We start from the raw sequence: 27,822 nt of genomic DNA on the forward strand, positions 1-27,822 counted from the left end.
GTGAGAGCTAATGTAGTGCAATGACTGAGCAGAAGAGACTCTGCAAACTCATGTTTAGTCATAATCACGGAGCTCCACCCCCATAAAAAAAGGAAAAACAAAAAAAACAAAAAAAACAACATAACAAAAATAGATTGAGTTTTTTTTGTGGTATTGTGAACAAATTCAATTATTTAAAAAATATTTTTGGAATTTCAGTTCAGGTTTGTAGCTCTCATTTCCATAGTCAAGAAATTAAAACGTGTGAGAAAAAAGAAAGCAAGCCCAAATCCAGCTGATGCACAGCTGAGAATTACTGAAAATAGATGGGATGTTTGAACCACTGAAATATGTCATCAACACAGAACGCAATGGTCATGGAAAAAAAAGGTATTTTATCCAATGAGTAGAAAGAAGTCAGGTGATCTGTATTTTTAAAGGGGCAGCTCGAAGAACAAATTTGCACCTTCCCCTGTGCATAAAAGGGTTCAATGTAGAGGTCCAGTCTTTTTTTTAATTCACTACAGATTTGTTTGGTCTCTTGTGACAAAAACTATAATTCAACAGCTTAATTCCTAGAAGTATCAATAGTAAAATTATTCATATTTCTGACCAGCAGTTTACTCTGATCCACACTGGCAGGGGTTAAAAATATAGAAGTTGTAGATGAAATCAGCTAAAATTCTAACTTTTCTAAAAATATGAAGGAAAAGTAATAGGAATTTATTGGATGATGCAACAAATACGAGTTGGGTGTAAAAATAAGTTTATACTTCACACTTTCTCGAAGCTCAGCTACTTTTCCTTGCTTGATGTGAGTGTAATTTCCATTTTATAGTGCTATTATTTCAGATGCTCTTTATGTTACAGAATAATTTTCAAAAACCATAAAAAAAGATGTCTGTGAATTTTTGTTGTCTGGCTCAAAAATATAGATTGATGAATTGCTCTGCAGACTTTACCCAATAATAATTTCTGTCATAACTTTAAAACACTAACAAATAAAAGATGCAAAAAAAGTAAAATTGCACAGAACTGTAGAAAGTGTTTGCTAAAATAATTGCTTAAACTGAAACTACATCATTGTTTGACTCCCTTTTAAGACTCCCTTTTGATTCAGAATTGCAAAAAAGATCTAAAACTATTGTCAAACTGTTGGATAAAACCTTTGCTGCTTTGTTAGTTCTTGCATTTTGTCCTATTTTTCTTCCAGAATGTGACACTTAGCAGTACCTGCAGCCTCTGCAGAGGATACAGTTGTGCATTGGCAATCCAGTGACACAGAGACACACTCTCTGGGGATATTATGATTAATTACTATGTTCTTTGTTTCGCCTGCTTAATTGCACAACCACACAGATAAGGAGCTTTGACATTATAAAGCAGCTTACACCACAAGTACACTGCTGTGTGGTGGACCATGGTAAGCACATAATAACATTTCAACTGGAGAATGTTTCACACATACTCTTACAAATGTGGTCATATTACTTCCCCAGAGAGTGTATTTAGACCGTTTTATCTAGTAATCAACAGTCTCTATTAATAGAACTGCGTTGCGCTGGGGATTCAGCGAAACGACTTGAGACAGATTCCTTGGTCGATTTGGATCTCCCAGAGTGCCTCCAAACATACAAAGAGGATGGCTTTGATCTGAGATTCATAGGAAGTAAATGGAGCAAAGGAAATAAAATCTTGAACAGATTAGTTGGCAGAGGGCTGCAGGGTTAGTCTCGAGGTGAATGCTTCATAAAGAGTTGTTGGGCAGAAGTTGGGCGACCACTGCTCTTTCTGTGCTCTTTTGGATGTCCATTCAAACACAAAGAAAAGCTTCCTTCCACCTGAAAAAGTCAGGTGATTGTGAAAAAATGTTCTACCCCCCGCAAGCAGCCACCCTTTTGGTCTTTTTGATGTAGATTTTCTGTCATTTAAAGCACAGAAAAATGGCAGAGAAGAAGGGGAGGGGAGCGGTGAGAGAGGTGCATTGTCCTCTCTTGGTTATTTTTAGGCTCGATTCTGGCCGGGGCTGGAACAGAGTGTACTGAACCCCGGCGTTGTGGAGATGTGAGGGAAGACATTTCCTCTCTACACCTTGCCAGTGGACACTAAAAATACACAGGCAACATACGCTGTGCAAACATGACAACGCATCTGAAGCTGGCATACATGGGAAAGAGCGATGGCTGATGAATGAAAACCGTTCCTGCCATCAGCCTGTATCCGTTTGGAAACAAACTAATTGAAACATGGCAAAGTAGCCGTTGAAAGAACAATACAGGTGCAGTCTCCTGTCTATGTTAAGTTCTTGATCTATTTTGACAGAGTTTGAAGGTCCTAAAGAAACTACATCCGTGTCTGGTATACGATCCTAATCTTTTCTAGAAGCCTTCTGCTCTTATTTAATCTTAACCGAAAAGCTGGTATCTCGTCTTTTACAGATAAGACTTGTTTCACTTCTTTATCTCTTGTGGGATCAGGTGTATAGCAGAGTATCTCCTTGGTGCAGTAAAAAATGCACACACTTTCTAACTTTTGTAAAGTTCCCAATCCCAAAGTTTTGAACTTTTTACATGTGCCAAAATGTGTCAAGATGGATGACATATTCTTTATTTATTATTTTTTGTCACATTTAAATATTTAATATAATCAGCCAAGGCAAAATGAATCATGAAAAATGATTTAATTTATTAAGAAAAATGCTATTCAAACCAACCCAGAACTCTGTGGAATTATAATTGCAATCTCTTTATATCATAATAATATTTGTGCAATTTCATTAGCCACACCCAGATTTGTTGAATCAACAAATCGCTTACAAAAGGCCAGTCTGACAACATAAAATAGGTTAAACAATCAAAATCATAGCAACCCCCGATACAAGGTACTTGGAACATTTCAGCATTGTGGGTCTATGATAGAGAGTACCATGCAATGGCTTATCTGAAGTCACGATGCAAGGAGTTTGTTTCCCATGAGACAACGTATGTCTTCCACTGAATCCATTACTGAGATCAAGCAGGTAGGAGTCCCATATTGCATTCTGTGTCTTTTTTAATTGCTTCAATAATAATATGCTTGATATCAAGCTATCATGCTTAACTTGATAGTAATTGTGAGTTTTGGGAGAAAGCAGTATTGGAATAATTTCCTTGACATGAATTTTCAACTAAACGCTCGGAGAATGTTTATTTGTATTCCAATGTACATGCATGTACCAAGTTTATTAATTAGGAAATATTCAGAAGTCTTTTAGAGTGACGTCCTTGTTTTGCTGAGTAAAATGCAGAAACTGAATCTGTGAGTGATTCAAAAACACTTCCATTAAAGTGCATCCTACTCCACTGTTTACAACACTCAACACATTAAGCAGCCCTTAAGCAGAGTAGTCATCCCAACTCAGCAGATAATGACGGAAAGTCAAGTAGTATTTTCACATCAAGTTGTTTCATCCCCTGTGTGCACTGCACAGGGCAGTTTGAAAACTGCAGAGAAAACATTAAACGTTACAGGAATGTGCAACACCAGGACACTAAAATCTTTTTTTTTTTATCAAAATTTGTATTCATTGATCTGATCTGTAATAGCCTGTAATAGTCCATATAAAGATAATCTAGGGAAAATGTACACAGTGCACAGGATTTTAGTAGGAAAGTAGCAGCCATGTGCAGTTATCGCAGCACTTCTCTATAACAGCAGGAGAAAGAGGTTTGGAGGTGTGTATTTACCCAACACTAAGACGCAAAGTCATCAGCAGTGGCTTAATTTATTCATCATGGAAGAATTATAAAGTCTTCTAACATCCATCCATCCATCCATCCATCCATCCATCCATCCATCCATCCATCCATCCATCCATCCATCCATCCATCCATCCATCCATCCATCCATCCATCCATCATCCATCCATCCATCCATCCATCCATCCATCCATCCATCCATCCATCCATCCATCCATCCATCCATCCATCCATCCTCCATCCATCCATCCATCCATCCATCCATCCATCCATCCATCATCGCCTGCCGCTTATCTGGGGTCGGGTCACGAGGGTAGCAGCTTAAGAAGAGAGGCCCAGACTTGTCATTCATGCCTTCACAATTTAGCTTAATCTCATAATAATGAGGTGAAGTCTGTGATACATCATGTTCTGCCACAAAAGAGGAAAATATGTCAGGATTTTATGCAATAACTCCTACTACTATCAATTTGTTTTTGTCTTGTTTGCTTTGACTTCAGTTTCATACTGGGTTTACCAAGAAAGGTCATTGAATTCAGTCTAAATAAATTTCATAAATTCCTCTGTAGCTGCCTTTTATACCATGAACATAAAATTACATTAACTAATCTGAAAGCAAAGTCAGTTCACCTTCAAATTCAACCATTGGTGTCTAAAAGCTGTGGCAACGCAAAAGCAGACCAAGCTGCTTTGACGTAGCCCAATATCCAGAGAGTGTCTGTCCTCTTCCCACCACCTTTGGGAGCTGAAGTGCATGTGTGGCATATTGGCAAGCAAGAGGGAGGAAATGAAGAGAGTTGCAGCTACAACAAAGGGGCTGGAAATTCGATTTCACCTCATACATTCAATTATGCATGTTGTAAGAACATAAAAGAGAGAAATGGGGCCACAAGGACACAAAGACTTCAAGCAGTGAATGTACCACCTTGATAGCAACAATCGAGCCATTTGTGAACCCAAAGATGCAACTTTAAGAAAAAAAAACAAGAGTAGAGATTTAAAGCAGAAACACAAAGAAGTGAGATTTGATAAGCAACAGTCAGAGCGCATTTCTTTCTCTTATTGTGACACATAAGTGAAATGTCCCAACAATCAAAGTTGTTCAACACAGAGCAGAAAAACAGCTCCTCAAACCGGTGCACACACCTGCTTTATGCTCATTTCATATGGAAGATTTCATCTCAGTTGGGATGAATATATGAGTTGAGTTTAAATTGAGTCCAAGGTGAGTTTGGCCTTGTGATGTTTGATCTCAGTGCCAGGTGGACCCAGCCCGTCCCTATTCACACAGCTCTGCGGGATGACAGGTGATGGCAGATATCCCTTTGGCTCAGAGCCTCCTCAGATCTCTGTTTGATTATACATGTCTGAATGGCTCGCTACTGCAAACACAGACAGCGGCGATGTGGTCCCCGGGCGAAGAGTTCATCTCTGTTTCACATATTACTTGCATCTCTCACTTTCACACCAAACACTTCATGGCAGCAGACACGCAAAATGTGTAGTGTGTCACTTGTAAGGCTTGTAAGTGATAATTATCTTCCTCCAAATTGTTCCCTTATGATTTAAAACAACATGTGAAATGTTGGTAGGCCTAAATAGCGCAGATATTGAATCAATCCTCCTTTACTTTGTATTTTTCTTGGCTTTTTTTTTTTTCCAGAAAACTCTCTGCTAATTCTTAAAAGATGGTTTGGATTAAATACAGGGTAAAGCATAAGGTGCTTTTGATTTGTGTTTAAAAAGTCTCAAATTTAATTACAAGCATTCACTTAACATTTAACATTTTATTGGTTAAAACATTGTATTTGTTAATACAGGTCTGCAAATTATGGTGTGTAAGCTATCATTACAAATAGCTTCTTTGACTCTAGTACTCCTATAAAATATAGAGTACACAATTGCCTATAGTAGTTTATTGATTTGTTACTATAAACACCCCAAAAGCTTCTTAGAAGTCATGCCATGGAGCAATAACCAACCAGCCATCTGGAAATAAAAATTGTATGGAACACCTGCAAACCTACAACGACGAGGTCATTCAGCTAAACTGTGAATTAACCAAAGCATTAAACACATGTAGCCAAGATCCCCATTGTAATTCTGCAAGAGGTGCAGATAGTCACAACTCAGTTGAGAGAAAGGAAGACAATTTGATAGGCACTCAACAAATTTGACTTTAATGGAAAAGTGACAAGAAGGAAGCCTGGTGTTGACAAAACCACAGCGAGGAATCCAATTGGAAGTTTGCTAGACAACTAGAGAATACAGTTAACATGTGGAAGAAGGTCCTCTTGCCAGAGGAGTACAAATTTGCACTTTTGATAATCCTAGACATATATCCTAAACATAGAGCAATTCATGTTAGAATGACACAATCAAAGGCAACATCTAAATCCATTTTAGAATCTGTGACATGACTTAGGAAGTTGTTGTTCGCTGACGTTTTACAGTTTTCCAAAAACTGGGCAAAGCTTTTGGAAAACCAGAAGGCACATATTCATATTCAAATAGGCTACTGCATGGGCAAACACACAATCTGACTTACTATCAAGGCATAATGAAAGACAGACAGTTGTACTCACACTGAGCCATGCCTCCTGTGGCATTAATGGTATTTGTAATAGAAAATGGCCACAGGTGGGACAGGATCAATTATTCCAAAATACAGGTGGGAGTTTTTGACTGCCAGGCATCTCTGAGTCACACAGGGGCAACAGTGATACTCCTTCATGAATTAAATATAATTCGCAGAACAGACACACATCACAGGTTTGTTTATGCACACACATGAACACACATCTGAACCCACCTTGCTCCATGCATATGTTAGAGCTTGCACACTGACATATGCACATAGATGCACACAGATGCTAAAGCTCATTCATTTTTCACAAGCAGACACAGTGCACATAAGCACACTCAGTACTACCCGAGCCCTCCTGCTTTTTCACTCTCAGATGATGCTAAGACCAGCCAGCGAACACACTAACTTTGTCTGGGTCTCTCATCTCATCTTCTCAGTTACACACACAGAGACATTCTGCAAAACATATAAGTACACACACACACGCACACGCACGCACACGCACACGCATCCAGCCAGTGATGAATCACCTGTAATGGTCTGCCTCAGATCCCCCTCTGTCCATGTATCAAGTGTCAGAATCGTAGTAATGCAATGAGTCTGTCTAACTGCAGTCTGTGCAGAAGTTTATGGTTGACACTGCTGCACACTGATCGGACCGAAGTAGACTTTACAACAGACTGACTGTGAGTGGGTGGTGTGAGCATGTGCACGCACACACACACTTTCACACTGTCTACTGCCAGAGGTCAAAGATTTCTTTACAATGACTTCTTTTTGCACAGCCTACACACAGACGGGGCGATCAGGCAAAAGGCAAAGGTCATGACAAACCTCGAGTCTGCTGCCTGGGGAAGGGCTGGAATTGCACATCAGCATCAGAACATCTTCTACTCCTGCAGCAATGCTAGTCCTAGACTCATTTGTGTAAAACCACTGAAACCAAGGCAAAATGTTCATCTTTTGTCACTTCTTTCCATTAAAAAATTACTGTTTTTTTTTTTTATTAAAAATTAAAGTATTTGCAAAAGAAAATGTAACAACTGAAACAGCAACAGTAATTGATTATACTTTAGGGAAATAAACCACTGTTATGTAAGATAGAATCAACTGTCCCTGCTGGCGATTGGTTAGGTGAAGCTTCAGATGCTGCAGGCTGCAGTTCCAGCTGGAGCATCGAGCAAAATGCTGGACCTAAGCAGGTTCGCATGATTATACTTACATGCAGCGGCTTACTTTTCTTTAACCTTATATAGTACACTACCATTTCCACAATTAGATAGAAAATTTTGGAAAATAATGCATCATGCCAAAAGAACAAGGGCTGGAAATGAGATGTGGATATTTTAATGGCAGGTTAAATGATGTGCTACTTAAAGTAAACATATTAAAGCAACAAATATCTTTGATATTCAACAATATCAAAGAGAGACTGGATGGAGTGAAATGACCCAAAACGTGTCCATTCTTGGACACGTTATCTGCTTTCTTGGAAATGTTATCAAAACAAAATCTCTAAATCCTGTGATGAGTGTATTTACAGAGCTCTACAAATGTATGTTATATATACATACAGTGCAAAATTGTAAAATGAAAGGAAAAGTTTAGATGGTTTCAATGTTTTTTAATAAATAAATAAAGGTGGTGTATGTTTTTGTTCACCTCTGCTTGCTCAATATTCTGTAGAGCCAGATTTTGCTGCAATTACAGCTGTAAGTCTCTTTATATGTTTATGTGTGTGTTTAAATACAAATACAGGCAAGATTTTGAAATGTGCAATTATGACATCCAAAAATGTAGAGTGGATTAAGGAGGATTCATTTTAAAAAATGCAAAGGAATGTGCATGTGCAGAGGTTGTTTCAGACAGAAAATGTCAAAAAATGATGTGGAGAATTTCATGGGGATAAAATAAGTTTAAAAATCAACCTTTCTCTCATTTAAAACTTGACTTCTTAATTTTTTTACATAGCTGATGCTTATGGCAGTGCCATAACCAGGCAGAGACATTAGCTGAAGCTTAAATTATAATTTAGGTTTTTAATCATATCAACTCCTTGCTGTATTCGTTTCTGTTCAATTTTAACCTCAACATGAGCATCACAGCTAATAACCTTTCCTTCTCTATGAAAAGCAAGCATCAGATTCCCTGTTGTTCAGGGACTGTCAAATTTGCATCAGTGACAAATGCATGATGACATGGCAACTGACTCAAAATATATTCTCCAGGTAGCAAAATGGCAGAAGACTTTAGCTTTAGCATGACCTTTGAGTGCAACTCCCCATAGCTTTGGTTAAGAAGCATTAATCATGGTGAAGTTAAATATGCATAAATTATTTCTCTTCCTACTGTGATGGGAGAGTCATAGAAAATTAAGCTCACGATTGCTGGGCTTCTGTGAATATTAAACAGCAGGTTGGAGAAAAGCATAGAATGCCAATTTATTTGACTGCATCTCAGCTTATATGTGGAGATACAATAGATACATTTCAGTTTAAGACAAAACTCTACAGCTTAAGGAATTGTTCGTTTGCATTTAAAAGTTAAATTAAACTGAAAGACAAGAGAAAAGGGCAGAGTGGAGGGAAAACAGGAAAAGGAAGAAAAGATAGAAGCTACTGAAGCACAGAACATTTAGGGGCTTCCATTTTTGTCTTGTTTTACTGAGCTGATGAGCCGCCTTTGAGTCAGCTGGGGTCAGCAAAGAAGACAAGAGCAGAGTGGACAGTTCTCTCTGTGAGATCTGCGGTCGTGAGTCTGCTGCAGCTCACGCACGCACGCGCTCAGAAGCATGAATTTATACATGAAAAGTACATCAGCAGATAAATGCAAACAGCCCAGTTGTAAAAAATCTTGGATTAAACTGACAGATGGACACTTACACATGCACAGACCTTTTGATGTCTGAAGGTGCAGACATCAAAAAATATTTCTCACTTACACACATACAGTGGTGGGAAAATTTCTTGACATTTCTTCGTCACGCTTTTGTTTCATATCATCAAAAACATTCAATGTCAGACAAAGATCAATGGTGTCTCTATGCAGCTTTTTCACTTCCAATATCGGAACTTTGAGAATTGGTCAATACCAATATTGACCCCATGCGATATCAATAAAAATCAAACATATTTTTGTTACTTATTTTGTAGTGCGGAATGTTTCAAAATGGTTTGATCAAGTGATAGGATATCACTTGAGAATGACAATACCAATAAGAACAACAGGCTCATTTATTATTAATCAATGAGTCTGCACGAGGGAAACATGCACTGGTAGAGATTTACGCTGGAGCAGATTAAATGTCTCAACATTTAGAAAAAAATTGCCTAAATGTCTCAACATTTAGAAAAAAATAGCCTAAATATTTCAACATTTAGTCTGAGATTTCAGATACTGAGATTTCAGTATTTCAGAAATTTCAGATATGGCCGATATAATCTGATACTAATTTTTGACAGATATTGGAGTGATATCAGATATCAATACTGGATCAGGAGACGCCAAACAAAGATAATCTGAATACATACATATAACAGATAAAAGCTTTATAAACCAGTGTGAAAAAGTAATTGCCAGGGTGTAACACTACACAGAAACTACATACTTTAAAATTCCTGTTCGGTTCAATTTCAGTGGTCACCATGGAACTAATAACAGATTTGGTGTGATTTTTAGAAACAGGCATTGATGTCAAAAGGCTGATAAAGCTGCAGACTGGATGAATGATGTGACACTGGCAACAGAAGGTAGGAAGGCAATTTTTTTCTGTCTCCTTAATGTTGAATCTTGAATATTAAACATAAACTGATGCAAAAGAAATTTGATATTTGTTTTCTTATGTTGTCTTAGTCTGACCTTGAAAACAAATATTTGAAGATTTGAACATTTAATAGCTTTCCAAGGCACATCTCACTCTATACTACTCAGTGTGAAGTGTATCTCAATCACACAAAAGCTGCAGAAGCTCACATAAAGACACTTGTGGTGTTGAGGTCAAAAGGTTCAAGTCAGAAATCCTGGCCACTGAAGCAGCCTGTACACTACAGTGTTGCTTCAGCCCCCTTATTGCTGATTAATGGCACTTGGCTATGTAAGAGGAGCATGACTCTTATCATTACTGGCCAGTTTAGCATTTGGCTAATTGGCCTAGTTAATCCACGCGCCTGCATCCATCCCCGGGTAGAGCGATTAGTCAGCCATACGAGTGCATAGCTCGCATAACATTCGGACCTGAGAAAGGGGAAGGAAACCCGAAAGGCAGCAGCTGTGGAGGAAAGGAATTGTGGGATTTTTGCAATATGCCTTCAATTAAACCCTGCTATCTTCACCAAATCCTCCAAATTTCTACTGATGTACTGTGTTGTCTATAAACTACTTAATTTAGTTTCAACAACAATGACTTGTCTGGGCTAGGGATCTGAACTGCTGGGGAAACCAGAGCATTCTGATAAACACACATCAGAAGGGGGCTAAATACCCTTTAACAAAGATACTGTATCTACCTCTATAGGTGAATGGATAAAGATGACAAAACCTTAGCAAGGGGCACAATCTTTACCATTTTCATCTAACTGCAGAGTTCAACTTCTTTACCACTCTGTGTTAATGAACACCTCATGACCTTTACTGTGCCGATAGGAGTCGATGTCAAATGGCTGGAAAAGCACAAAGTTGCTTTTCCATTTAAGCTAGTATAAAAACACAGTATATTCATTACAAGGAGCTGGTCTTCCTCAGTGGGTGACTTACCCCTCAGCCTTGTAACATTAGCCAATCTCAGCTTGCTAAAAACTGTATTCAGTGTTCATCTGTAGAACACATTTCTGACTGTATTCAAATCTAGCAGTAAATATTGTTTTTACGTACTTTGATAATTAATGTTACAGCCACACAAATGGGGTAATCACACTGTAGCAATATATCGTTATAAATGATGTGTTGATTAAATGTAGGATTTTATTGAGATACTAACAACTGGTTGTTTGGGTTTATTCAAAAAAAAAGTGTGCAAAGTTTACAATACACTGTTATGTGTTTTGCTTGATTTAATCTGTCAGTTTTTTTAAGTTACCTCAGTGCCAGCTGCTGCAGTCCCTCAGGGGAACAAAGAGATGAAAAAGGGGCAGAGCAAGCATATGGAGACCTGCAGATTGGTTCATACCACAACCTAAAACTATAGGGGGGAAATGGAATTTCCTTTGTTATATTTAGTTAGGTTTTTGTATGTTCTCCCCTTTCTGTATTTTGTGGGCTGATCAGCTTCCCCTTTGTCCCATTTAGGCAGGTATGTTTCTTTAATTAATTTATTTTTTTGTCAGTTTGAGTATAATTCAGTTACTTTTACATCTTTTATGGCCCTAGTATTGTCATATTTGATTTTTACCCAGGTTTAAGTTAAATAAAAAACAACTTTGGACCTGTGCCTGACTGCTGTTTTACTGCTTGGTCCATCACACGTAAGATCTTCAATAAACAGGTTTACTAGGATACTGGAAATGATCTACTGTATATAAAGCGAGTTAACCTCACATTTAGAAATACTTACGTCCCTCCTTTCCTGCTCCTCTCTCTTTGCTACTGTGTTCTTCCCTCTCCCTCCCTTGCTGAAGGTGAAGAGTTGCTCTTACAGATGAAGGTCTAATTTTGTCTCTCTACAGCTTCCACCATCACTCTGTTCCAGCGGGATCTGCACTGTCCATGCAGCCGGTGAGGATCAAAGCGTTGTTGACACACTCTGAACTGACTTGTCAAGACTACCGCGTCTGCCTGACACTGAGTTTGTACTACAGAGCCTGCAAAGAGCACCGCGGCAATGATCTGCTTTAGTAACATCTGCTGGATGGAAAAAGACTATGCTGGGAGTTAAAAAAGACACACAGAGGCACTCTCCTAGATGTGTGTCTATAATATGTGAGTAGCTGTAAGCTGCACTGCTGACTGGTGCCATGTGGGTTGAGTATGATGTATGGCTTACTATGTCTGCTCTACAAACCGTTATGCTGGTGCTTTTTCACCATCAACAGCTTCTGTAGAACATGTGAACATTTATACAAATGTGTATTTGGATACATATGGTCATGCTATAAATATTTGAAAAACAATTAAATTTTTAACCACCAAGATCAGTGGTCAGGGACCTTTATATTCTTAAAAGCAGAACATGCATTTACACTGTCTAAATAAAATGGTCTCGATCCAAAAAATCTCCATTACTCTTGCTAAAAACACAAATATCTATAAAATGCATTCCTAGCTATCCATTGTCTGCTTATTCTTGTAAAGTTATGAGGAGGCTGGTGACAATCTCCAGGAACCATTGGGTGTTCATCTTTGTCATGCTCTTCAACTCTTTGACAGTATTGTCACAAGATTATGAAGGAAGGAAGGCAAGAGAAAATAAATCACTTCTAACTGTGTGGAGCATTGACTTTAGCTATTGTAGAAAAGACTATTAGGTTATGTACCTAGTCAGAACCAGAAGTGGTGGGATTGTGATGGGATGCACTTCACTGTGACAGACTTCTTTCATCATTTTCAGTCGTTATTTACATCAGGATGTACAGTGTCTGGCATTTTCTGGTGATAAATTAAGATGCATGTCTCACATCAATGACGTAGAGGCTGAGTAAAACATATTGTCCATCTCAGACATGAGGGTTTCCAAAGCTGCAGATCAAAGGATAAAATCCTCTCGCATAGCAGGCCTGCAGCCTGAAAAAACATGGTTTCAAGAGGCTAAGTATCCCCTGTGGTGCCTGTTGCTATATTTGCCCCAAGATGAGCAGCGAGGCTGGGAACGACGAAGAGGAGACGCCACTCTGACCTCTCCTCAATTAGGAGTCAAGGTTTACAGTATGTCTCCTCCCTCACACCCGCTGCAGCAAGAAACCGCCAGGTGAGAATAGGTCTCTCAGGGTTTCCACATTTGTGAGAAAACAACCCAAAAAAACATATGTATGTTTTTATATAATCGTTTTTTTCAAATTATGTTATTGTCAGTCTGTGCTAATATATTTATGTATAGAATACATACTAGTAAATGTCATATGTAATGTCTATTTCAAAGGACCTTTAAATCCACTTAAAAAAAATATTTTCAAGAGCTTTTATTCTACCTGCAAAACATGGCCAAAATTAAGAACATCCTTTTACAAAGTGCTGCATAAATTTAAACCATTAAGACAATTACTTAATAGTTGAAATAAAAGAGATAAAAGTAATAAAAAGGTTTTTAACAGATGTGGTGTCCTTCTGTTAGAAGGTTCATGTTCTTTTTCATTTTTCAAATGAGGCTCTCTTGGGTTTGTCTGTGTCTCAACTGGTCGAGGCCAATGTCCACTGATACAAAGTCTGGTTCTCTTGCAGTTCAGAGGAAGTGATTCCTCTCCACTGTCACCCTATACTTATTTAGGATGAGTTAATTCATCAGAGTGGGTATACAAATGGCCAGATATAAAGATCTGCTGAATGTGACTGTGTTGGGTTGAATCAACGTTGTGCTTTTATAGGCTAATGTGATTCTCTTTGAGATCCGAGCTGCCAATTCTAATTTAGTACACACAATAATTATACATACAACCTCAATTTGCATAAAATTTGTTTTCTGTTAACTTTGTTTTAATTCAACATTAAAGTATAACATGTAAAAAAACAAAATGTCCCGTGGGTTCTTTGATAGAGACAGAAGCTTTGAATCTGACAAAAAAATTAAAGGATTACAGAATTAGTCCCATTTAAATTTAAAGCGCATAACAATTAGCTAATTTTTACAAAGCTCAAAACAAAGTGCATAAAATAACCTGCTGACACACTGACAAAATTTTTTTTTTTTTTTTTTTGATGCATTCACCATACTAAAAAGGCATATGTTTTATCAGTAGTTGAGTGGCCCTGATGACAGAAAGAAGATCAGGGGAAGGTTAGCAAACTGTTTGCCAGATAACAGTTTCCAAATGATTCAAGACTGAATCATTTGGAAGAATTGTCCAATTGGTCCATTTGGACACCAAATGGACTGTGGCTGATGCAATAAACTAGACTGTCCGCAAATTAATTTCAAAAGTACAGGTGAAACTTAAACTTAAAATGAACTTCATTCATCGGTTTGGTTGTCTGTATGGTGACAGCATAAAAGTAGTTTCTGTAAATTTGAAGAAACAAAAGAAGACAACAAAAAGCTTCATAAAGCCAGTGTGAGTAGATAAAAAGTAAATCCAAAATTGAATATGAGTTCCTTTTTGCTGCACCTAAGTCTATCAAAGCAATGTTTCTACTGCAGTCCCGCGAATAAATAAAGGTGTGCATTCTTCAATTTGTTTACAGTCGGTAATCTGTGTCCCCGGGTTAAATATGTTGACAGATGGGGCGTCAGGTAAAAACCGAGGTGAGAGGATGACTAAGAGCTGTGCTGCAGCCTCCTACCAGGTGACCCTCAAACTGAACACACATACACACTAAGACACACACACACACACACACGCAGTCACGCAGTGGGAGCAGGAAGGAGGTGCACACGCCTCAGAAAACTGGAACACATTCCCTCATCCTCAGCCTCTCCCTCGCTGTTCCCTGCTGCTCTGTCTCCATGCATCTTTGTCCTTGCACAAAAATAGTAAAAAGATGGGAAAGTCCCATGTGTCCACCTTAGACATACGCTGCATCTTTTTCCTCTTTTCCACATTTAATTTGCACCTTCTTCAGCTCTCCTTTTTCAGATTGAACCTCCTTTTTCAGATTGAACCTCCTCTACTACACAGTATCCTTAAATGTGGTTATTGACTTCACCTAAAGTGCCAGGTTCTTCTGATGTAAAATTTCAGAGCATAATTAGCACAGTACAATGTCTAAAATTCATTGCAATGTCAATATCTGCAATTTTACAATCATAAAAAGCTGTTTCACTGTAATATTTAGCAGGAAATAATACTTATGGTGCCAAGAAGCCTGAACTTAATTTCTGATTAATTACATTTCCTGGACTTAATACCAAATGTTAACTTAAGAAGGCTGAATGCTGACACTAAATCAAAAGGTACTGTTAGAGTGATCAAGTTTGGCTGGAAAACAATCGTTAACAACATACTAAAGAGTAAGGGACACTCTCGACAGACTAGATATTAAGCTGTAGAGTTTAGTGAAAGGTTAGGAGAAAGAAACAGTATTCCAAATTTTGAAGAGCGCAGATCAATGCATTATCTAAAAAATGGAAACCACATGTGGCTCAACACTGACCGGCGAAATCAAAGACAATTTATCAGAAGCAGCCAAAAGATCTAGTCCCTGTTCCACAGCACAGTTGGATGACCTGTTGAAAGGACAATCCAACTGTTTGTTTAGTTTGGCAATTGATAAATATGACTTTCTGCAAGCAGAAGTCAACTGTTGAAGCAACACTGTGGAAAGTATTATATGCAAGACAGGAAGTGGATACAACATCTGGAAGAATGTGATCCAGCAAGGGGATAAAGCAACAAGCAAAGCATTAGGTTTGGATTTACTGATGATAATTCATCTGAACAAACATGGTGGTGGCAGCATAATGTTGAGGCATACTGTTCTTCAGCTAAAGTTGGAGAAGCTTGTCAGAGATGAAGAGATGTATGGAGCTAAATACATGTAAATCTCTGTGAAGGTTCATCTTTCAGCATAACAAGAACTTTAGACACACAGCCTGAGGTACAAAGGAACAGATTTCACATTTATGTGGTAGAGTGGTCCAGTCAAAGTACAGGCTTGAATCAGTTCGAGAATTTATAAAGTTAAAGTTCATGTTCACAGATGTGCTTCACACAGTCTACTCAGCTTTATTTGTTTTGTACAAGAGAATGGGGACATTTACTGAAGTTTGTGGTTATGTTAAACAATGAAGTTCAAAGAAGGAATATTTTTTGCCAGATGCTGCACCTATACTGGCAACAGTATGTCATAACAAAGGTTTTCTTGAAAGATCATCACAAATTCATCCTATTTAACATTTAGAAATGACTAATAGGTTTGCCTCCTTATTATTGAACACGGGTATCAATTCGTATCCTGCACTGATTTTTTTTTCTTGAATGCTAAGCAAAGATCTTTACTGTTAATACATTTTTTATATAAATATTTTTTTTCTAGCGCATTTGAAGCTTTCCACCTGAACACCTTCAAATCAAAAAGACTGCCAGATTTCAGTGATGCTGAAATCCCCTGCATGCACATCGTGCTCACCTTATGTGGGTCAAGACTGATGCTTCTGACTTAAACCTTTCCCGAAATAGCTGTGGGTGTAATCACCACCAAATTCATTAAGCACAGCTGGAGCGGCCCGACGAGTGGAAGTGAGCACGTCTGTGCATAATTCCCCTGGGAGGAGTCTTTGTGTCTAGAAAAAGACAGCTGAGAGCTGCCCATTGCTCTTAAATACACACTAGATGTATTGATCTGCTCACTTAAAGTCTGAGTCCGAGTGACACTGTTATAGATTTACACGAACATCGAATGGGGCGGGAATATAGGTCATCTGTTATGTTCTAATTGTGTCCTTTATATAAATCATTAGTGTTAATCTATTATGGATGAAGGTGGGTTCAGCATGCTGTCATGCTCAGAAAAGGCGAATCGGAGCGCATGCTCAGACTAAGCTAGAATAGATTATACTAAAAAATAAATGTAAAAAAATCAGCGGCAGAATAGCTCATACCATTCAGCGCAATGAAGAGGAATTTGTCCCCACAGACATTTTTCAGTGTTTTATCACATTTAAATGACTAAAATCAAACTAACTTTGCTATCAAAGACAGACTAAGTCAATTCAAATAATCTTTTTAAGTATTAAAGTCAAAAAGATTTTCAAACCAAACAACCAGGCCAAAGCCTGCCAGACCTGTAGGATCAATAAATAACTTCAATAGAACTTCAATAGAACTTGCCTGACAGCACGAAGAAAGCTGCAATATCTTTAAAAAAAAAAAAACACATCGAGCCCAACCAAATGAAAAAAGAAAAGACAAGAAAAAAAGTGAAAAACATTTCAATCAGTTATAAGACTTTGGGACTCCAGTGAACCACAATGAGAGAAATTATCTACAAATGGAGAAAATAACTGGCAAAGCAGACCTTCTCCAAAAGTACGTTGGGTGAGATTGAGTCATCCAGGAGATCACAAAAACACAGCCTGCCTGCCTACATTAAAGTCAGTGTTCATGATTCAACAAGAAAGGAAGGGATAATGGCATTCGTTATTGCTGACCACAAAGGTCCATCTCACCTTGCCCCAAGTCATCTTGATGGTCCCCAAGTGAAAAGCTGATTATTTTGGCAGGTGTGTCCCATTACATCTGGCTTAAATGTAACACAGCATTTACAAAAACAAGAACATAATACTGTATATACAGTGAGTATAGAGATAGTAGTGCTATAGTCTGGTCTTGTTTTGTTGAGCCAAGACTTGGACAATGTGCTGTATTTGAAGGAGACACAAATTTATCTCTTAAACAATTCATAAACTTTAGCTCAGGGTCACTTTGGGCCATGCACTTAAATAGAGCATCCATGGTTGAAAAACCTCCAATTTGGCTGAACTAAAACAATTCTAAAGCAGTAGACATATGAAGCCAGGTTTTTTCTTTGATAAATTATCACCTTATACATCTCTTTTTATGTTTGTCTAAAAATTAAATTTCTTTTAAGATCTGAAAACTAAATGTAGCAAAAAAAAAAAAAAAAAAAAAAGGGCAAAAACAGGAGAATCCCATAAGGGAGCAAAAATCACAACACTGTTAGCATCTAAAAATACAATCCTTCAGGAAAAGGTTCAATCTGTGCCACAGGCTGAGAGGTAACTTGTCGTATTTCTACGATGCCACTTTGAGCCATTTTTGGAAACAAAAAAGTAAAGCACTCTTTTATCATTCTCATACTGTGATATTAATTTTGGACGCAACGCATGCACAGGTTTTTTAATTTTTTTATTTTGTATTTATTTATTTTTGACAGATTTCCTCAAATGTGTTTAAAAACGGCCTCCTCTGAGACTGCTCTTTCCAGGGCCTCCGACAACTGCTCTTTTGCCTTTGTGTTTTTAAAACAGAGATTACGAGGGAACAGAATGTGTCATCACATTACACGGCATTGTGTCTCAGCAAAAACACACAGGCAGCTCCCTGACAATTAACTACCCACTCTCAGCTGAGTAATGCCGCCGAGCTTCCAAAGAGACCCCTTTTTAATGTCACCAGATGACACTGCGTTACACAAGCGCAACACTGTGACTCGGTCTGCTGAGACAGTCTGCTGAAAGAAAAATATTGCACTTTCAATGGTCAGCACCGAAGCGATTTGAGGATGAACTGGTTGCAAAATGAGCTAAAAATGCATCCACTGTGGGGGGTGGGGGGTTTGTTGTCTGGGGTGTGATCTGCAAGGGCTGCAGGTCTGCCTCGTTCAGGGTTTGATTGTCGTTGTCTTAAGGGAGCACAATACATCCACCCAGACAGGCTAACAATAGCATTGTCACAGCTATTGAGGAGCATTTTGTTCGTGTAAATGGAAGCTGAGGATGTGATGCCACGCTCCCATGTTGGATCATCATTTGGGGATTACTTGGAGGAAGCGGTTCTTAGAGGAGGAGTGTTTGCCTGGGGCTGTTGCTGGCAAATATTTGGCAGCGTGAGGGCCGGGGAATGTCACCATGGTAACGATGGCACACTGCAGAGTCAAATCTGGCGAAACGAAAGTTGACAGTAGCTACTGATGATGGCAAAAGGAATATTATGCAGTCTGTCACAAAGAATTCTGATGGACAAAGACAATAAATGATTAAGATTCAGTAATGCTTTTAAAGTGTTTCTTAAAACTTTTCACACTAGCCCTTAGTTTATCTATATTTTCATCTACTTCCTTGTATTCAGTTAGATCTGAAAATTTTTTTTTAAGTTTTACTTAAGACTTTGTTTGGGGTTTCTTTTAGCAATTTTCTTCTTCTTATTCTTCTTCTACATGACCATAACATCGTCATGCAATTTGAGGCAATTTGAAGTTGCTAAGAAATAAACCTTTAAAAAGCAAGAAAATGGCAAAAATGAAGACCAAACACAATACTTGATAAATCCATTATTGTTTGATTGATTACCTATTCTTGGAGAGCTGTTTATTTCTGTTCAATTTAATGATTATATATTGTAGCTAAACAAAGGTACTAGTCAAGAGGGGAGTGCAAAATTATTCCACATCGTTATGCACTTTGATGTACCAAGATTTCAGTCAATCCAAGAAAGATGAAATGAAGGATTTTATTAATCAGTGTCAAGTTTCCAGCTCACTAAGAATGACTAGATGGGAAGAACTTCAACTTTTAGAACTAATTGTGACAAAAAACCTGTGGGGTTGCCCAAAGAATAGTGCAGACAAAACAAGTCTTCACAATTATACTAAGATGTAACAGCTTTGTTTTTTTTTTTTTTTTCCAGACAGTTTATCTCACAGTCAAACTACACAGAAAAATGTTGCATTATGGCATCTGTGTTTAACAACTCAGCAGAGCCACAGGCTAATTGAACCGACATGAACTGGTACAGTAATTCATACAAAAGTGGCCTTACTCAAGTATTGAATGTACAGCCTGACATTCCTAGTTAAAATAAATGTTCCTATTGAAGTAATAGATTTTTTTTTTACTAGGAGTATGTTAAAAGTAACAAAGTTTGCAAGTATAAATACTTGACATTTATGATTGCATAATCAATCTATGTAACAGAAAATTGTCACGTTTACCTGAAATTACTTAAACAAGCAAAGAAAATATTAATATATCTGGATGAAATACTTAGCTCCTTTCTCACAGTGGAGCCTGCCGTAATGTGCAGACTAGTAAGCATGGCCAATAATGACACATAATTTTCCTGTATCTTTTATTTTGGTTGTCTATCCACCATTATCATAGCTTATATGTTCTGTGTGGGGCTTGGCTGTGAGCAGTACTTACACAAGCATGACTGACACTGCTAAGACACTCCTCCTGCCTCTGATTGGTTGTTTCTGACCAGGAGATGTGTTTTCTGAATATCAAAGTGGTGGTTTTCGACCTAGATGATCGGTCTTGTACTGCACTGTCCGGATATAGTGACAGTTTTGATAAATATGCGAACAGCATATTTATATAAAAGTTGTCTACTGTAGCTTTAACTGGGTGACGATGCAGTACAATTAAGAGAGATAAAGACCACCACAGGGTAGCCAAAGGGAGTGGAATAGATCTCATAACATAAAACACAACCTGACACAGCCCAGATGAACTGTTGCCATGATAACAAAATGGAAATGGCCCACTTTGTTGTTACAGTGGCAAAGCAAGGAGTAAAAGGAAAGGAAAGGCTGAGGGACTGAATGTAGGGAGAAAAGACAAGAAGGGAGGAGACATGCTAGAAAGACACATTTTCTGAGGAGAAGCCGACTTACACCAATTTATATATGTTAAATGGTTAAATTTACTTCCCTTCTATTTTGAAGAAGAAGAAGGCTGTTGATTTTACTCAATATTGAAAGAGTACCTGACAAGACTTGAGAAGTATTTTATATCTTTTTTTTGTTCACCCTGAGGCATTGAAACACTCTGGGATAATAGATTTTAGCTACTTGAATGCTGACACAATGGTTTCGTTTTTGTCAATTTCTAACTAATTCAGAATCAACTTATCTTCAGAAAAAAATATAATATTTATGTGAAATCATGTCTCCATGAAAAAGGTCCTACTCATTAAGACATCTTTACACCTGCATCAGAGCACAGGAGGGCCCTTCAAATCACTACAACAGCCCAAGTCAGCACCAGCTCCTAATGTAGCAAGACATTGTTTGGGACTCCTTTCCAGGAGTTGCTCAGCTCTCTCCCCGTTTCAACTGTTTCTGTTCTTTGATTGGTTAATGATCTTTTCCTGAGTGATTGGCTCCACACCCACGCTGCCATTAAGGTTCTGTGACAGTTTTCACCACAGTCACGTCAGCACACATGCAAGCTAATGTCACCCACAGCGTTGATAAATGCCTCAAGTTGAAATAAAGTAACCTACACTTCATTGCTCATCTGTGCAAGTGATAAATACACAATAATTAAGACCTAATGATGAGCCGATAAAGGCACTGGATTGGAAACAAGAGTAGGTATGTGAATGGTTTTCAGACGATGCAGCAAAACATAGGTCTGATTGTAGCACCAGAGGTGTCTCCATGGAAGCAGAGAGCTGCATGGAGACAGAAAACAATAGAAGGAAGGAAAAGGACTGGTCTCCAAACATTAAATTATCTATGCTTGTCCAATGCCCTTTAGTAAATCTGCTTGTGTTAACTGCATCAGTTAAAAAGGTTTCATATTTGCCACATTACAACCACAATTCTCAGTAATTTTATTAGAATTGTACCTAGTTTTCTTTTTTCTTTTCTTTTTTTGACAAATTCAGATCTGAAAAATGTGGTATGTATTTGTATTAAACCTCTTTGATAACCCTGATTAATATTCGGTAAAAACAATTCTCATCTATGTTTCCTATGTTGGTAATCAAAATCCACCTGTTTGTAGTTTAGTCTGTGTATCTAACACCTGTCACATTTGGTACTGCCTAAACTGATCAGGTCATTTCCCTAGATGGTTCTGACCTTTTGTACAGGTTTGAATATACTAAAGTAAATTCTGGTGCGGACCAAATAACTGGACCAAACAAACTTTGGTGCAGTTTGCTTGTGGTGTGAATACAGACCTGCCTCTGTCCAAACTAATCCCAGCACTTCACAAGCCATCATCGCTGAGCATTATGGTAAAAATTTGTTCTTAAGTATTAATGCTAATGCTACTGCATACTGATTTTGCTAAAATAGTACCAGATCTGGCATTTTCTGGCTAGCACGAGCGTTATTGCATTCAGTTTTAATATTGCAGAAATGCAGCAAGCAGGACTTTCCAAAGATGTTCTTTTTCAACCCCATCAATTGCAGCAATGATTGTCACCCACATGACTTTGTTTACAAATTATAATTGCAAAAAAGCACAGTGTGAAAGCAAACCACACCAAACAAAGTAAATACAATCTGTTTTTGGTCCAAACTAAACAAGGAGATCTAAGGACTGGTGTGAGTACACCATAACTATCATCCATCATTAACAAATCAAATAGTTTGACACGCCTAAGCAACATAAACATGTATAACAGAAAACTAATACTCCATGTCCCTTTGAATCTCCTTATTAACTCCCCAAACTCCCACCCCACCCATGCTGCAAGCCTGATTTGAAAATATTGTCTGACTTCATTTCACCAAATTGAAAATGTACTGAAGTCGCACTTAACTGGCCAGACAAACTACAAACCAGTTTCATTCAGTTCTCTTCTCACTGCTCTGAGTGGTCACACTGTTTGCTTCATCTCTGCCAAAGTTTGGCATCAAGAAGCCAAAATGTGTAAAAGCCCATTTTTGACATCATAATCTCTTCACCCTCACACTTCCACACATACAACTGCAAAATCCTCCAGTGTTTAGTCTCACACCTATGCCTTCACATCTCCCTGATTCTTTCCACAGTTTCTAGATTATTACTCCTTTGTCCTTTTCTTCTTCCAATCGCCTCTCTCACAACCGACTCTTGACTTTCTTGTGTCCAGACACGGGACTCTCCTCACAGCAATCGGTTCTCAACTCTCCAGATGGCACAGTCATTTTCCACAGAAACTCAACTTCAAAGACTGGGAAGGAGCAGAAGGAGGATGCAAGGGGGAAGGAGCCAAGCATCCGCCATGCTGACAAGTGATCTAACTCTGAGACATTCAATCTCTTTGAGTGACCTGACACAAAGTAGGAGGAGGATGTATACTTTTCATATATGCTGATATATATTCTAGCTGCTTTGGAACAATAATAATCATCAACGTGTCTCAGATTTTCAATCAGGGTCCGAATGGGTAATGGTTTTTATGAGCAAAACTGTTATTTTTCATTTCTAAACACTGCTAAATCGAGCTAAATCTTTTATAGCTATACTATTTCTTTGTTTTTCTGAACAATATACACAATACACATTTATTAACCAAAAAACTACAAAAAAAAAAAAAAAAAAACTAGAACAAAGAAACAAGGTAGAATATAAACTAGAATCTGATTCAGTCACATTTGACGTGACAGTGCTCATTTACTTCTTTGAGGCAGAAATCTACATTTTTCATATTTTTGGTTGCGCACCTGTGACCTCATCTAAGTCCCTAATGTAGATCATTTGCCATCTTTTTAAGTAATATTTTACAAGTCATATATTTCTGTCAAGTTCAAAACTAATGATGGACACATATCCACACACAAAAAGGAATTAAAAATACAGAACAAGCGCCATGTGACCATAAAAGCTAAAAAGTGGAGAAAATATGTGCTGCTGACATTTTTCAAATTTACTGGCATTACCATCAAATATATGTGTCACATATATTTGGTCCTGTTCTTTATTTTTTTCTTTTCTGTTTAGTTTATTGTTCTCCCCCAAACATTCTTGTTTTTGTGGGTTTGTGGTTTTAAAATGTCAGTTTTTACCGCCTTACTGAGTATAAAATTGTAACAATAAGCAACTATGGGCTAAACTGACTTCAAGAGAAAACTGGAGGTCCTGACATACTTAAAGGAGAACATTCAAACTCCTAGTACCACCAGGTAACAAGGATATACTTCCTCTACCTTATTTCACATTCTAACAAAAACAATGCAGCTTAGATACTAAACTATGCACACCAAGTAATCAGGTAATTTGTATTTGGTCATTCTTATTGCAACACCTCTTTGCAATAAAACCTATACCACTGAAACACCTGTTTATTTCCCTTTAAATTGTATCACGTTTCAAAGCGAAACTCATTTGTATGTTAGGCAGCAGAATCGAGTATGTGGGCTGAACATGTGAAAAACTTGCAAAATCCTCTCTGCCAATGCCAAACATTTTTTTTGTGTAAGTAGTACAACGGAATGGGGTGGAATCTCAGTGTTGAGATATTTTTAAGAAAATAATAGTGACATTCAATGATTCATTGATTTTTATACTAACTTAATCCTTGATAGGACCTACCTTGAACACTGATCCTTTATAGGGCCAGTGTGGATAAATAACTCAGTCACAATATTTGCAGGAGGAAATCAAATTATGCAAAGAAAATTCATCTATGCACCACAAGGACATGCAAATACAACAGAAAGTCCACAAAATTTATATTCAGTACAATTTACTGCAAATAATCACCAAAATAAAACAAATTCATTTAAAAATATAGAAATTTAGGACTTTACCCAAAAACATCACTTCTTCGGATCTTATAGCCAATATACTCTTTAAAAATTGAAATAATATTTTTTATTACCATATGTTATAATGTGTTGTTGAATAATTAAGCATGATTTTGCTAAATTATCAAATTAGAAAATCAAAAAAAAAAAAATCCAACTCCCCTCAGATTGTTTTAGAAAGAAATAAGAGGACCCAGAAAAAAATCAATGGGATTTTCCTGATGAAATCAAAGTTAAGCAAATAAAATAAGTTTTAAAAATCCATATTAAATCATATGGAAATAAAACTATTACCTTCAACTTTCAGCAAAACTTTTTTTTGACACAATAACTGCATGAGTCACAAAAAATAGAAACTAAAAACCACTTATGGGCACAGCATAAAGGAATAGTGGTGACGTCTACATAATATTAGTCTGTAGTATATAACTCAGCATGTCCATATGACAGGATGTGTCACTGATGCTGATTCTCCACAGCAGATCATCCCACAGCCAAAAAGTAACTGTATACCAAGGTCCTGTACAATATAAATACATATTCCAGATAATTAAAGAAAAACAACTAAATGTAGGATTCTTCATTAAAATCATGTGCCTCACAATCTTTCAAAAATATTTATTTGTTGGAATCTATCCTAAATAAAGAAAAAGATGAATGCAAAATCAAGAAGACTGACCAGCTATTTCCTGGGGGACTGCAGAAGCTCTGTCCTGCACCCACACAATCCCCTTTGTTAATAATAATAATAACATTTCCTGCAACTTAGTTCTACTTAAACATTTATCTGGAACTCATAGCTGAGCAGTAGAGGTGCTGTTAAGCTTTCAATGCACCGTAGGAAACCAGAAGCAGAACTTTTTCCTCTGCCTACAAATCTCTTAAATAATCTGCATAGGAGCCGAGTCTTGCACATTGTCACCCACTACAACATGGTCCCTAGGATCACTATAACAACCGATTTTGCTGAAACATAAGTATTTAACTTTATATTGTTCCATATAAGAATTTTCTGCAATGTAAGTCAACTAGTTTCAGGAAACTGAAACTAGTTAACATGGAGTCAGATGTAAAAATTTGCATCTAAAAAGGTGCATCTAAAAAGAATTAAATATTACCAAAAGCAAAACGTATTTCATTAACTCAACTCAAAAAAGTGGAACAATATTATACACTGTACATAGGTTTGTTTTTTTCCAAAGCTCAAACCTTAAGATGCTCCCTCTCCAAGAAAAGTTGTATCCAAAAATATTAAAGAAAGTTGACAAGAAATAACTGGAGTAGAAAATGGTACTTGAACAACAAAGATAAATGATGCCTTTAGAAGATTTTAAATCAAAACCAGTTTGAGAGTTTGGTTGAGATTCACAAGACCTACCACAACTCCCAAGTCACTCCCAATCCAGACACTCCCAATCCAGACACAATTGTCAGATGTGTCTTTTTTGGGCCAACAAGAACTGGGTGAGCCAAAACCCTCTTTTCAGATGAAAGTAAATTTTGGGGTTTCATTTTGAAATCAATGTCCCAGAGTTTGGAGGAAGAGTGAAGAGGTACATAACTCAAGCTGCTTGAGGTATAGTGTGAAATTTCCACTGTCAATGATGATTTGATGAGGGATGCTGTTGTTGATTCAAGTTTTATTTTTAAGACCAAAGTCTGTGCATTGGCCTACCACTTTGCATTGACACAGTAATTCATGCAAAAGAGACCCTAAACAAATACTGAGACCATATAATATCCAGTACATGCACATACTTTTCAGTAGGCTGCCATTTATATATCAAAAAAGGCAGGATTAACAGAAATTAAAACAAGTTTCGGTTTTGAACTGAAATACTACAATAAATTATTTTTGATATTTCAATTAAATGAGATGCACAAACAAACATCTCTCAACTCTGTACTCTAATACTCTGTAATAATATTGTCTCTTGCCTCTTAATAGTTCTGTGAAGTTTACCTACAAATACAGAACTTATTATGGCAGACTGGAGAACTTGCTATGTGTTTTTACTACAAATTATATTTTATGCATGCAGTCTATAAGAACAAGAAAAAAACCTTCAAGAGCTGAAGATACATCAGGGTTCAATGGAGTTACTTTCGCATAAACACTTCTTTAACACCAACCTTTTGTAACATCAAGGAAGGCTTTGAGTATTTTGCCACAACATAATGTTAAACCATAAAAATTAAACGAGAAGATGTGTCTGGAAGAAAGGAACTCAGTGTGCAGTGGTAAAACCATGACATCTTGCTGCAGTATCATTGTGCAATGCAATAGAAGACTGGTTGATTGATCTGTTGCAAATATAACAGGACAGGTATGTGGGAGCATGTTGCAAGAAAAGGATAAGCTCTGTCATCTATTGAGTGAAAAGCCTTTCTGCCAGTCAACGTATCAAATTATTATATGCTTATGGCTTCAGCATGAGGTCACGTGTAATGTTTACAGCTCTCACACTGAGTCAGAGGGTGGCTGTGCTCAGCTGCCACACCTCTGAACAATAAGCACTAATTGCTCAATGAGCTGCAGCTGGAAGTGGCCATGACCAGCAACACATTGGGGAGCCTATATAAAATGTAGACAGGAAGTTATAAGTGTCAGGACAGTGAGTTGTCTCGGGTCCAGTTCTAATCTGCTTGGTGTTGTTCTCAATCAGAAGCCATGGCTCTTGGACTCCTTCTGTTGTATATTTCTTTACCAATTATGTTCAGTGTTTGTATCAGTGACAATTTGCTTAGCTGTTGTGGGATTGGCTGGATTTCTTTGCTGTTGGATAGCAGTGTCTTTACTGAGGGGCAAGGTAAGCTTTTATTTAACCTTATTAAAACTTTTACATGTACAATGTATTACACTTTGTGTGTGTGTGTATATATATATATATATATATATATATATATATATATAATTATATTGTTATTATTATTTTTTTTAGGGACTATATATCACCAAACTCATGACAAGATAAACCTTGTGGATGTAAATGACTTTTCAGACTATGTCCTTGGAGGAAGGGGAAGGAGAGCTGTTGAGTAATGAGCTGTCCAGAATTGTAAACTAAGAATACAAGAACTCTCCAGCAGCGAACCCTTGAAATTGTTTCCAGTCAACCCAAAATATGGTTGTGAAACAACACATTAGTGTTAATGGCACTTCTACACAATGAGAGTCAAATGTTTTTCAGCCAATCATAGTTCCTCTGCAATCTGGCAGCTAGCTGGTAG

The 27,822-nt window shown here is 37.5% G+C and overlaps 1 protein-coding gene across 2 annotated transcripts in view; it reads right to left on the reverse strand.

Moving 5' to 3' along the window:
* The window catches only part of prkcab (protein kinase C, alpha, b), a 94,405-nt gene that overhangs the window by 65,176 nt on the left and 1,407 nt on the right, over positions 1–27,822 (reverse strand). The window lies entirely within an intron of this gene.

Source organism: Poeciliopsis prolifica, unplaced genomic scaffold (assembly GCF_027474105.1).
Source record: "Poeciliopsis prolifica strain line A6 unplaced genomic scaffold, Auburn_PproV2 SCAFFOLD010, whole genome shotgun sequence".
Lineage (NCBI taxonomy): Eukaryota > Metazoa > Chordata > Actinopteri > Cyprinodontiformes > Poeciliidae > Poeciliopsis > Poeciliopsis prolifica.